Source organism: Cyrtonyx montezumae, unplaced genomic scaffold (assembly GCF_038088225.1).
Source record: "Cyrtonyx montezumae isolate F1298 unplaced genomic scaffold, pur_monq_1.0 scaffold_50, whole genome shotgun sequence".
Classification (NCBI taxonomy): domain Eukaryota; kingdom Metazoa; phylum Chordata; class Aves; order Galliformes; family Odontophoridae; genus Cyrtonyx; species Cyrtonyx montezumae.
Window position 1 is genome coordinate 969,708 of NW_027072057.1, and position 13,551 is coordinate 983,258.

Genomic DNA, 13,551 nt, shown 5'->3' on the forward strand with positions numbered 1-13,551 from the left:
CTGCTTATGCAGGACTGCCTTGAACAAGTTGACCATCTTGGTCCATCTTGCCTATGTCTGGGCAGCTTTTGAATATCTGCAGGGTGGGAGATTCCCTCTCCAAACCTTTCTGTCAGTGCTTATCATGAGTGGTGAAATATTTCCTGATGTTCACACAGAACTTCATGTGTTCCCGTTTGTTCCTGTTACCTCTTGTTCTGTCCTTGCACACCATTGAAAAGAGCCTGAATATGCCTCTTCACACCCTCCTTTCAGGTGTTTATAAACATGAAGTTCCTCCCCTGAGTCTTCTGCACTTAAGACTGAACAACCTCACCTCTCTCAGCCTTTCCTCATATGTGAGATGCTCCAATTCCTTCACAATCCTTTTAGCCCTTTGCTCTCTCCAGTATACCCATGTCTCTCTTGCAGTGGGGAGCCCTGAACTGCTCACAGTACTCCAGGTCTGCCCTCCCCAGTGCAGAGTAGAAGGGAATCACAGAATTGTTGATGTAGGAAAAGACGTCTAAGATCATCTAGTCCAAACAGAAACCTACCACCACCTCACTCCTGCACAAATTCCTTTTTACCTGGGTATAAATGTTCAAGTATCATGAATTATCTTAAGGATTTGTGACATGATCGGTATGTATCTAACCCTGAGAAATGTATACAACATCGTCTCTGTCTGCTCAGACTTCAATATCAAAGATTTTAACAGGCAGGAACTCAGCAAAGTTGCTGTTATGTTTCCTGAATGTTATCATGGAAGATAGCACTTTGCATCCTGCCATCCTACAGGGCTTCTGTTCACTACAACACACTGCAGCAGTGCTAGAGAAAACAATGTGTGCTCCGTGGTCACAGAAGCACTGAAGAAAAAGGAGCAGTGTTATCAGGTAACTGACAACATATCACAGGGCTGGAGAAGACCTGGAAATTGACAATGCTCTGCATTTAGCATAGCAGAAGGTGCTGAGCTTCCATCAGTTCACTCTCACCAGAGCAGCAGTTCCCTCATGTCCTCTGCTGAGATACTCATGTGGCAGTCCTGCCAGAAGCAGTTGTGTAGCACAGGGCTTGTTAACATGCTCAGGAAAAAAGTCCACACATTGAATGGCTGCTTGGATTGTTTGGAAACTGTTTGAGTGCCATGGAATCTATTAAACAGTGGATTATCTACATAACAAGGAAGCTTGGCACCTACAGAGTTTGGCTTCCACATAATGCAAAGCATTCAGGCTGCTTCCAGCACAAGCCAAGGGCTCAGTGTGGTAGGTGTGAGGCATACATAGAGCTGGTAGTTCTGAACCAGGACAGAGTATGAACTGGATGCTGACACTAATACAGCTTTGTCCTCTGAGATGGGAGAAGGGAAAGGAAGGGCTTTGCCCTAAGACTGCTTCTGTGTAGAAGAGAAAATGCTGGAATGCTGCTTCTTGGGTTGTGGGCCTCAGATTGCAGGTGACAAGGAAGAGCCCTTTCCAGACTTGGTGTAGCTTAGTGAAGGAGGTGCATGTATGTGTGAGAGTACATGTGTCTGTGGGGACAAATACAGGGCTGCCCGCACACGCTCTTGCATCTTCTACAGCCTTGAGCCAAGTGCTGTCCCACTTTCCCTGCACTGTCACCCAAGAAGGAGCTCGGTGTCCTTGTGCCATCATGTCTGCACTTTGCTCTGAACAGTGTACTTTCACCATATCCTTTTCTTTGGACATTTGTTCTTTTCATGTGAACCTGGAAAACATCCCAGATGAAAAAGGCCGTTACTGATCGTCCTCTGATGGCATACTGAGCTGGAGATAGTGATCTCAAAACCACACCATTCTGTTTAGTTCCCTTCTCTTTTATTTTGATTGATTTGCTTTCCATCAAACTTCCTCCTTGTCAGCACTGAGTGAATAACAAGTTCCTAATATAGAAGACAAATAGTGGCCAGGTCAGACACAGGAACTTTCCAGCTATATTTGTCATTCACTTGTTATCTAAGACACTGCCAGAATATATTCAACAGCAGATCCCTGCAGCCTTGCCAGATGACAGGGGTCAGCTAGACGACTGTCTATCCTGCAGGGAAACATCTCTCTCTATATTTCATAATGATCAGCCGTTGACTTTCATTTTTTTGACATCAGTTTTCCTGCTGTCTTTATTCCAGAGCTAGTGATGAATTTGTCAATCTTGACATCTGTTATTAAATTCCTTTACTAAAATGGAAAGCACTGGTAAGTTAATGTTTTCATACTGTCCTGCCAGCAAGGAGCCTAGAGGTACACAAGAAAATGGGATGGGATGCAAACAACCTGAACAGACTCCTCTTGTTTCCCTCTTCTGTCAGCTGAGAATGAAGGTCTATTAGTGGAATTATATTTACATGTTCAGTGTGAATCTCTCTGATATCCAGGAATAGGCTCTAGGTTATCCTTTCTCTGCTCTTGAATCCTGGTCTTTTTGGCCCCTGGTATAAGCATTGAGGCCATGGCACCATTACAGTTGCTGGTACAGACTGTTGTGCTCACACATTCTGAGATATGCACATGCATGTGCACACGGAACTGGTTGGAACTCCTCTGTTGGCTTTGGTCTAGGAGACGCATGCCAGTGGGTCTCACCCTAAGAGTAACCCCCCAGGCCCCACTGTCTCTCTGACACTGCTGTGACTACTCTTCTTCCTCCCATGCCATTTTTTCCTGTAGTCTCACCCTCAGATTCCTACTCATGCATTTCTCCCTGGCCACACTGTCTCCTCACAACCTGGTCCTGCTTGATCTTCACTATCACAGAAATAATTGGCACAGCTGCACTTGTTCTAATCATTGGCAGAGCGGACACACAGACCCTGTCACCCTTGGCCTGACCCCAGGTGACATACTTTCACACACAGACTAAAGAGCCCTCATCCTGCAAAGACCTAGAAATGAATTTAATAAGAAGACAGCACAGGCTGCATGGGACCTGGTCAGAAGAGTGCAATCTTGTACTGCAATTGTTCTTCATGCAATAATGTGTCCTGTAACACCAGGCAGCTCTCCCTTTCCATTCTCTCTTGCCTCCCTCCCTACCAGAAAGGCCCACCTGCCATTGTGTCTCCGTGTGCCTTTGTGGGTATGCAGTGAACTTTTGTTATGTCACTTCATGTTGCTGAACTGCAGCTAGATCAGAAACATCACAGCTCTTTTTCCCTGACAACTAGGTTTATTATCAGAGGAAGACGAAAGGTTAGTCTGTCTTTGGCCTGTCTTTGACAAAGTACCTTTCATCCTTCTCTTTTTATAGTCTTTAACAGACTATCTAACAGACTGTTTCTATTTGCTGATGGCCAGAGCATGTTCCCCTATTTGCCCCCACAGGCCAGTCTTCCATTCTCAGGTCATAATTCCTAGGCCCTGCTGTGGTGTGCTCCCCTTGGAAGACAACCTTGTAAGTCCTTTCTGAAGGGGAATTGGGCAAGTATTAGACATCTTCCCCTGTTATTGTCATTTATGTGGATAAACTCTTCCACATAGAATCATAGAAACAGAATGGTTAGGGTTGGAAGGGATCTTTAAAAATTTCTTCCTAATACCTATTCTAAATCTACCCTCTTCCAGTTTAATGACATTTCCCCTTGTCCTGTCACTGTATGCCATTTTAGAAATTTCCTCCCCAGCCTTCCTGCAGGCCCCCTTCAGGTACTGCAAGGCCACTATAAGGTCCCCCTGGAATCTCCTCCAGGCTGAAGAGCCCCAACTCTCTCAGCCTTTCCCTGTAGGGAAGGTGCTTCAGCCCTCTGATCATCTTTGTGGTTCTTCTCTAGACTCACTCCAACAGCTCAGTGTCCTTCTAATTTTGGGGACCCCAGAACTGGATGTTGTACTTCAGATGGAGTCTCATGAGAGTAGTATCACCTCCCTTGACTCACTGCTCATGTTACTCTTGATGCAACCCAGGATACAGTTGGCCTTCTGGGCTGGAAGCACACACTGGTGGCTCATGTTGAATCTTTCATCAACTGGCACTTCCAAATCCTTCTCCTCAGGGCTGTTCTCAAGCCATTCTCCACCCAACTCATATCTGTGCTTGAGATTGTCCAGACTCAGATGCAGGACCTTGCACTTCACCTTGTTGAACTTCATGAATTTGGCTTGGACCCAACTCTCAAGCCTGTCCAGGTCCCTCTGCATGGCATCCATTCCCTTTGACATGTCAACTGCACCACTCAGCTTGGTGTTGTCTGCAAACTTGCTGAGGGTGCACTCTATCCCACTAGTCATGTCACCTACAAAGCCGTAAAAAACACCATCCCAGCACTAATTACCAAGGTACGCCAGTCATCATTTGTTTTCATTTGGAGACTGAGCCATTGACTGCAACTCTCTGAGTGTGATCATCAAGTCAATTCCTTATCCATGAGTGGTCCATCCATTAAATCCATTTCTTTTCCTATTTGGTGACTAGGATGTTATGTGGAACAAACACTTTGCACACGTCCAGGTAGATTACATTAATTGCTCTCTCTTTATCCACCAATGCTATAGCTGCTACCAAATTCATCAGGAACAATTCTCCCTTGTTGAAGCCATGTTGATTCCCACCAATCACCTCATCTTTATTTTCCATGTGCCTTAGTAAGGCTTTCAGGAGGATCTACTCCATGATTTTGTCAGCCACAGATGTGAGACTGGCTGGCATGTAGGTCTCTGGATCTTCTTTTTTACCTCTACTGAAAATAGAGGTTCTATGTTCTCTTTTCCAGTCACTGGGAACTTCACAAGACTGCCATGACTTTTCAAATATGATGAATGGCAGCTTGGCAACTTCATCTGCCAATTCCCTTAGAGCCTGTGTATGGATCTTGTTGGGTACTATGGACTTGTGTGCCTTCAGATTCTTTAGATTGTCTTGAACCTTATCTTCAAATACAGCAGACAGATCATCTTTCTCCTAGTTCTTTTGCTTTCTGCAACTTGAGTGGTGCAGCTAGAGCCCTTGCTAGTGAAGACCGAGGCGAGGAAGTTGTTGAACACCTCATCTTCCTCCATATCCTTTGTGACAAGGTCAACGTTTATTTCTGGAGAGGGCTCATATCTTCCCTTGCCTTACTTTTATCCCTGAGATACCTGTAAAATTTCTTTTTGATACCATTTATGTCCCAGCTGGATTTAACTCTACCTGGGTTTTAGTTTTTCTAACCTGATTTCTGGCTGCTTAGTCAAGTTCTTTGTAGTCCTCCCAGTTAGCCCTTTCTTGCTTCCACTCCCTAATGACTTACTTTTTGTGCCAAAGTAAATCCAGGAGCTCTTCATTTATCCATGGAGGCCTCCTGACATTCTTGCTTGCCTTTCTTTTTATTGTGATACACTGCTTCTGGATCTGGAAGAGATGATTCTTGTATACTGACCAGCTTTCTTGGTCCCCTCTTCTCTCCAGGGCTTTATCCCATGTCACTCTGTCAAGCAGTTCCCTGAAGAGGCTGAAGTCTTACATAATTCAGGAAGGCCCAGAGTATGGAGAGGAGCATGTGAACTGTGGTTGAATATTCCTTCAGTGGTGTTAGGTTTGGCTTCTGTGTTCACATTCCTGAAGGAGGTCAGTCCTGTTCCTACAACTTGGAGACAGGGTCAGTGCTTACAGTGTACTGTCACTTCTCTCAAGTCTGATACCAAAAAATTATATGGCATTAAATATTTTCTCCATTCAGAAAAGCAATTGAGGAGAGCCACCAGGATCTTGCTCTGTTCACTCACTTTTGAGCGAGAAATCACATCCTTTGGCCTTGCCTTTATGGGCATTCTGTGGGATTTGTTTTCCTAGGTCTTTTGTGACCCATGGAACTGTGAACTGCCTACAATGAATCCCATTGTTTCAGTCAAATATTAGGACCTTAGTGTTGGGACAAAAGTAATAATGGTGTGGACAAAGTATTCTGATCTAAACAGAAGTATGATGAGCTGCTACTGATGGATAATTCTCTTTGTTATCTTATATATATATATATATATATATATATATATATATATATATATATATATATATATATATATATATAAAATCTAAACAGGCATAGCTCTGAACTGGACTGAACCTAGCCTCAGCCAGAGGAGTGGCAATATTCCTATACTTCACCTCTATACTTTTCAAGCTGAATAAGTGTGGTCACAAAACTGCTTCCAAAAAGCACAAACTAGTAATATGTCTTAGTTTCCTCTGGAATGGAATTGTTTTCTTCAGAGTGATCGAAATGATGCTATGTTTTGGTTCTAGGATAAGAATGATAATAACACAACGTTTATAGTTGCTGCTAAGCAGCGTTGTACAGAGACAATGCCATTCTCAGTGAAGGGCCTGAGGAGATGGGAGGGAGCAGAATTAGGACAGCTGACTTACACTGCCCAGAGGGATATTCCACACTACATGACATCATGCAGAAACAGTTTGGAAGAGGGTGGAGGAGCATTTTGTACTCTTCTACTGCTCAGGAGCTAGCTGGGCATCACTTAGGTGGTGGTGAGCAATTGCTTGTGCATCACTTGTTATATACATTTATATATACATTTTTATATATGTTATATCTCATTATCCTTTTCTCTATCTTAGTAAATATTTCTATCTCAGCCTTCTTTGGATTTTTTTTCTAATTCTCTTCCCCATTCCACTGGGAAGAGAAGGAGTGAGCAAAAGATTATGTGGTGCTCAACCACCTGCTTGGTTAAACCAGGTCCAACATATCTCCATGCTCGATGTTACTCCAATCTGTGTGTTTGCCTTGGTGGTAGAAAAGTAAGTAGATCAAAGTAAAAGGGATTCTGGAAAGCTGGTGTGCTAGTATTGAAGGCCAGTACAAAGCTAGCTCTATAGTCATAGAGTGAGTTAGAGAAGAGCAATTTTGACTTTACTGCAGATAAAGGCACCTTCTTGATGACTGTACACTGAATATTATACTGCATTATGAATTATTCCATTTTCTGTTTGACATTTGAGGCTCCTGTGATGAGATCATGTTGAAACATATTGCCCAAATGCAGTTATCTATCAGTACTCGTAGCGATAAAGGAACAGGGCAGTCATAGCACTGCGTCGTGCAAGCACTGAGGCACTCAGCAGTGACTCAGACACCCTTCTGCCCATGTTCTCTGACTTGGCAGCCATGAAATTATCCTAGAAAAGCTATGCTGGTGCTTATGCAGTGTATTTATTTTCTAATTTTTGGTAGTATCAATTGATATAGACTTCATACTTGCTTGGATGTAGTCTTTGGATTCACTCCTGAGCCCCTTCTAAAGCCTGGTGTTCCACTTAACCATTTCCATTTCTCTGGCAGAGATTTAAACATTAGTTATATGTGTCAGAAAAAAAAATAATTTTCTTCACAGCTCAGTTTATTTAACAATATTGTGGTAAGTACCATCTGTTCCTGGTGTGTTTTTACTCTTCTATTTGTCCTGAAAACTATTCTATAAATAACTGTGGTAATGTCCTGAATTTCTCTGTAATGAAAAAGCCAACTTTTCTGCAGAGGCCTTATTTTCATATTTTATACCATGACAATCTGTTGGCTTTCTAAATGTGCCTGAATTCTTCACTGCACCAAAGTAAATAAATAAATAAATAAATAAATAAATAAATAAATAGATCCACAAGAAACTTCCCATGTGAGTCAAGTAATCTAAAGATCTAAAAATGGCATCATAAATGGTGTAAGTTAAAAATAATATTTCTCTTAATTCCATTAATAAACATCATTCTTGTTGCAGTGTCTTTGCTGTTAGTCTACTCCAAATAATCAGTGTATGAACCACTGTGTCTTCAGTCATTGCCAACCTTACTCACACAAGCCCTTAATAAACAGTGTTATCTTCTTTGCACTTAGCTGTACCAGACATAGATCTTGTCAGACACCAGGGTGAACAGTTAAAAAAGTGACCAGATCATACAAATCTACGGCTTATTCAGTACAACACTTTACTTGAGAAACATTCCCCCTGGGATTTGCAGCTTGCAAATGCTGTTGTCAGCCACGCTGTCAGTATGAGAAGGGCATGCTAGAGGGATCAGTAAACCCTGAGGAGTAGTTGATGAGCCAGCTGACATGGAATGCCCAGCCTTCTGTGCAGCAGCATTTCTGCTGTCCTCTGTGTAAAACAAGAGCCCATAGGAATGTTAGCACTAAAGAAGCAGAATTGCTGAAACACTGATCTTTCAGTGCAAGCCTTCTCATCCCAACACATCCCAACACTAAGATGCAGCTGGGCACTGGACTCTGGAGATGGTAGGACACACTTTCCTTATTAAAATCTCTCTTGTTGGCTAATGAAGTGCAGGCTTTAATTATTACCTGTGGGAATTATCTACTTTAAAGTGTTTCTGTAATTTGAACAATAAATAAATTTATCTCATAATTATTATGAGATAAGACTAGAATTATTATTGAGGTGAACAGACTAAGGGACAGAATTATCAGAAATTTGAACATATTCAAGGAGAATATGTGTAGGGTAATTTGGGGCAATTTTGCCTTTGCACATGGCAAAGATAAGCTGTCATTTATAGGACTAAGAATTATTTCTGAAGACTGCTCTGAACCTAGCTCCAAAGCATGGAGAGTTTGTGATGACCTTACTGCCTCTAAATTTTACTCTGCTTCAAGATATAGTTTTGTTGTGCGTTTGTATTAGCACTTCATGGATAGAAAAATCTGCTACATAAGTTTGTATGATGTTTCACACATAATGTTTGGGACTCCTAGAAGAGCTGAACACCACTTAATTGTGAGATAGAGAAACACCTTAAAAATAGCACCTGCAAAAGTGGTAAATGAATGTCAAAGTTACACAAGTGCTTGGGCTTCTCTCTACTCAGTAAGCATCAAGGACAGTGAGTTCTCAATGAGGACATGACATTAAGAATGTTCCTTCCACCACCAACCAAAGGAGCTGAGGAACTCCTGTTCCAGAGAAGTGAGGGGGATGGGAAGGCTAGGAAGTCTTTGGATAGAATAGGCAAAAAAAAGAAGAGACAACAGGTGGTAGAAGGAGTATCAGAATGAGAATGACGTGGAATAAAGTGAGATTAGTCTTACTAGCATAGTGTTATAGTAGTGAATAGACCAGAAAGGTCTGAGGTTGCAATCTCTGACAGATAACTGAATTGCCATAAGGTCAGATGAATAGAATAGAATAGAATAGAATAGAATAGAATAGAATAGAATAGAATAGAATAGAATAGAATAGAATAGAATAGAGTAGAATAGAGTAGAGTAGAGTAGAGTAGAGTAGAATAGAGTAGAGTAGAGTAGAGTAGAGTAGAATAGAATCATTCAATTGGAAGGAACCTTCAAAGATTGTCTAGTCCAACTGCTTGATTGCAGATGGCTTCCTTTTGAAAGCCATGAATGCAAATGATTTGTTTTTCATCCTTATCTGTGCCATGGCTGTACTCTTCTCAGATACAGTTATATACTGCTTTTGATCAAAACACCAGTTTGAACACTCAGAGCATCTTTTAACAATAGGTGCCGTGCCATGCACATTGCAGGATGTTCTTGTTTCATTTTCTTGTCCCTTTTCATCCAACCCAAACCATTTCGTGATTCTATGATTATGATTTTTCTGTCATTGCCATGTAGGTTCATCCACAACCTCACATCACCCCTAGAATGCAGTTTTTTCTTTTATTTTTTTCTTTTTTCTGTGTATATCCTAATTGTTTACTTATATGTTTGCAGTACTTTTGTACTGCAATGGTGGACATATTCCATCCTTTACACCAGATTCATAGCTATCCAAGAAAGGTCTCTTTCAGGATAGAAAAAACATTTAGAAGTCTTTCAGAATGCTGTGATTTCACATACTTTCAGAGGAGAGAATTCTTAACATTTCCAAGAGCAATGAAGGAAAGGAAAGCTTGACCTAAACTGTAAATTCTCTTCATTTGCTAATGTATCTATCATGAAGATCGCTTTCATGCTCTAAATCAAAAAGCATTAGCAGCTTGCAGAATAAAAGTATGTTGTGCAGTGTCATTGTTTACACCCACCCTCTCAGCTATCCCAGGAGTGTCCCACACATCACCTGCTACCATGCTACCACTTCCCTACCAGTATCTCTGCTTTGATTAGGTATTCAGATAGTCAGGAAATGGGCATGAAATGGATGGGGGGACACTGGGTTCACAAAAGTAGTATAGATCACCCTTCTTGAGTAGGTCCAGCCATTAAACTCACTGCCAAGAGAGTCTTCTGCATTTCTGTATACTTGTCAGCACACCTTTTTTCCACTGAAGCCACATTCTATACTTAGGAACAGCATTACCTGCACAGTGAGCCAACTCCATGAATATTGCCAAGGCTATAGCTCCCAAAGCTGAAGTAACGTATGCAAAATCTGGGGTCATATACCAACAGCTAGATGATATTTTATTGATTGTTTTCTGTCTTTCTCTTTCTCACTCTTGCTCTCTCTTCCTGTCTGTTCTCCCTTAATACGTCTGCATTTCTATCTTTTCATCTTTCTGCATTTTTCTATCTTAACCTTTCACTCTTCCTCTCATTTTCTCCCTTCTCCTTTTCTTTGCCTTTTCTCTTTTTCTCTCTTCTTTTTTCAATAAAGAGGGATGATTTTTTTTTATATGCCACTCCTATTGGAGCCTGAGTGTGTGGCTTGGACATGCTTTGGGAACAGGAATGCTGAATCTAGCATTATTGACAAGAAGTTTCTGGTAGGAATCCTGCTTTTCTAAGATCAGATACCTTTGCATCAGCACTTATCAAGTCACAAGCAGCCTGACTCCATAAATAGTGTGTCAACACAAAATTACTGCTGTCCTTCATGTATAGCAGCAAATCACAAAGGGAGGAGTAATTACTTTTCCTTACCCCTCCCCATTAATTTTCCACTCAGATTCCAAGAAGTCTCTGATCTTCCTTTCCAGGATCCTCAGTGGTAAGGCCAGGTTAGCCCAGAGCAGTGTGCAGTTTCAAGTAAATAACTGAATTCAAGGAAACTGTAATGTTGCTTTCCATTAGTTGAGCATTTAGTAGCAAATTCTCAAGACATAATTGCTTTCAGATGAGAAACACTAACATTTTCAGCTGCTTCATGACTTTCACAGTTGGGCCATGTAATTTCTTTTGGATAGTCATTGTAATATTGTCCAAGGGGAAGAGAGATTTTAGGCTTTAAACTATGGTCCTGAGCCCACTGTGGTATTATCTAATAAGTCAACAGGCTGAATTAGGTACCCATGGACCTAGAAATATTTCTGCATGTTTTACCGATCTGCAGTTACAGTACAGCATTAAGCTTTATTTGAAAGTTTAGTTTGCATAATCTTCCCTTAAAAAAAAAAAAAGCCAATAACAAGAACTAAATAAAGTGTTCAAAAGAGCACTGTGTCTGATGCTCCCCATGAAGCATGTTTGGAGATTAACCTAGGATGTTTTTCTGCACCTGCAGCTTTGTGGATTTTATCATTCATGTGGGAGGAACTGAACAGGGTAGAAATATTATTTGGGCTAACATCCTAAGGAAAAGTTTTCCACAGCATTATCAAAACGAAAAGAGCTTGGCTAAAGTTCAGAGAAATGTGCATCTTAATACAGAAATTGTTCTTTTCCTGCATTTCAATGTGTGGAAAAAAAGATTTTGTCTTGAAAGAAAACATTTCATGTCTTTTTGGAGCATTCTGGGGAAGGGAGAGTGGAGAGGGGCTGTCTCCCATCTTTAGATCCCAGATACCACTGGCACTGATACAGCTTTCACAGTTTCACACATAAAGATGCCATCTCTCAAGAGTAGTCATACACAGAGTGTCATCTTCTCTTTCAATATATTTAGTTGCTGCCTAGCAAAGTACATCCATATTAGGTTACAACATGAGAGGAGTCCATGGGTCTAAGCCTCAGTGTACCTGGGAGAATCTCCTGATCCTAAATGCTGGTGCTGCAAGTACACTACTGGCTGTGGCTGGTGCCAGTCTTTCCTCACATTCCCTTCTCCGCACTTCAATACCAATAACTCCAATTCCTTCCTCCAGTAGCTTCACACCTCCTGAGCTTACTGGTATTAGTACTGCCCATAGCACATGAGTGCCCAACCTTCTCTGGGCCATACTAAGTGAAGAGGAACTGTCTTGGCCTGCATACATGTATGTTGTTCAAAGGCCTCCTATTTATTTCCCTGCAAAGTACAACAGATACAGAGAGCACAATAACAGTGTTTGAGCAAATTTTCACCTATATAACACAAGTTTTCCACATAGTCACCACCATCAACTTTGAATTTTTTGCCAGCAAAGAATGAAAGCCTGCATACTGTACTTGCAAAAATCTACCAGCAGAGGTGACACACTGTCACTGTCTGCCACCACTGCTGAAATGCACCACATTGTATGCCATTCCACATCCACTTTTCACATCCACTATTCAGTGAGTGCCAACGAATGTCAGTGTGTGTTATTTTTTCCTCATGGAGGAATTCAATTACACACCTTTGCTTCATATGCATTTCCATATCTGGCAGCATTATGTCAGAGTGCCCCTCTGCTGTTATCTGCTGCACAACAAAAAAATGTAATGGGATATTGGTGGAAGGTTCAACCTCTGCTGCCATCTCACCAACATCTGCCCCTAACATTGTGGGATAACATCATAAAACAGAAGGCATTACTTTCAGAACTACCCTCATAATGTAGACAATATAGCTAATGGATATAAAGTAACAAAACATTTTATTTTTTTATGTTCACTATTAAAGAAAGAGGGCAAGAAACCCACAGAACAAATAGGATATGAGACCTTGTTTTTGTGAAGCAAACGCATAACCCTGGTTCAAAGGCAGTGGCTGTAATTCTCAGTGTGTTATCAAGGTGTTCATCAGAGATGTTTGACATTTTGCTCTTCCTGTGCTTCATTCTTCAAAACAATTGTTCACCAATGTGTGCTCTGCCAAAACTGATGACACGAATGAGGGGTGACTATGACATGAGGGAAATTTCTCCCTGGTAAGAGACAGCTGATAATGGTCTGGTGAAGAGACACTGTCACATTTTTTGTTTACAACTCTAAACACTCAATTTGAAAATTTGCAGATAATGTATTTATGTTTCCTGAAAATGGAGTTGCAAATAAACCAAAATATTGTTTATATTTTTGGCAATCTTAAAACCTATTCCCAAATTTCTTTACCAAAATGAAAGGCATAGTTGCATGTTTTTGCTGTTCACAGGCCGGTGTTTAGCCAGTATATCAGAACCCATCCAGTTACTGGCCATCAGGTGAGTTGCTGCTGCCCCACACCCCATCCCTGGGCTCAGTCCAGATGAGCTCATGGCACAGCACAGTTTGGTTGCCACTGAGGGGAAGGGCAACTATGATGGCATGGGGCAGGGGCAGCCACAGGGACAGCTTGTCTGGGCAACATTCAGTACATGTGCTGTGGGTTAGATATGCCTGCCTTAGCAGACACACAGTGCATCAGGGTCCAGTACTGCCAGGATGGCTATTCCTTATTTCTAGCTGCACAGCTGCTTTCCTGGCAATCAGATGCCTTTGTAAAACTTGTATATTCCAAATGAAGCAACAACATTTATTTACAA

At 41.5% G+C, this 13,551-nt stretch overlaps 1 long non-coding RNA gene across 1 annotated transcript in view; it reads left to right on the forward strand.

The window, feature by feature from the left end:
• The first annotated feature begins 8,101 nt into the window (after window positions 1-8,101).
• LOC136056439 (uncharacterized) overlaps window positions 8,102-13,551 on the forward strand; it is a 30,614-nt gene continuing 25,164 nt past the window's right edge. Inside the window, exons 1-2 of the long non-coding RNA XR_010622949.1 lie at window positions 8,102-8,227; window positions 13,182-13,230. This is a non-coding gene — a long non-coding RNA (uncharacterized LOC136056439). The remainder of the gene's footprint in view (window positions 8,228-13,181; window positions 13,231-13,551) is intronic.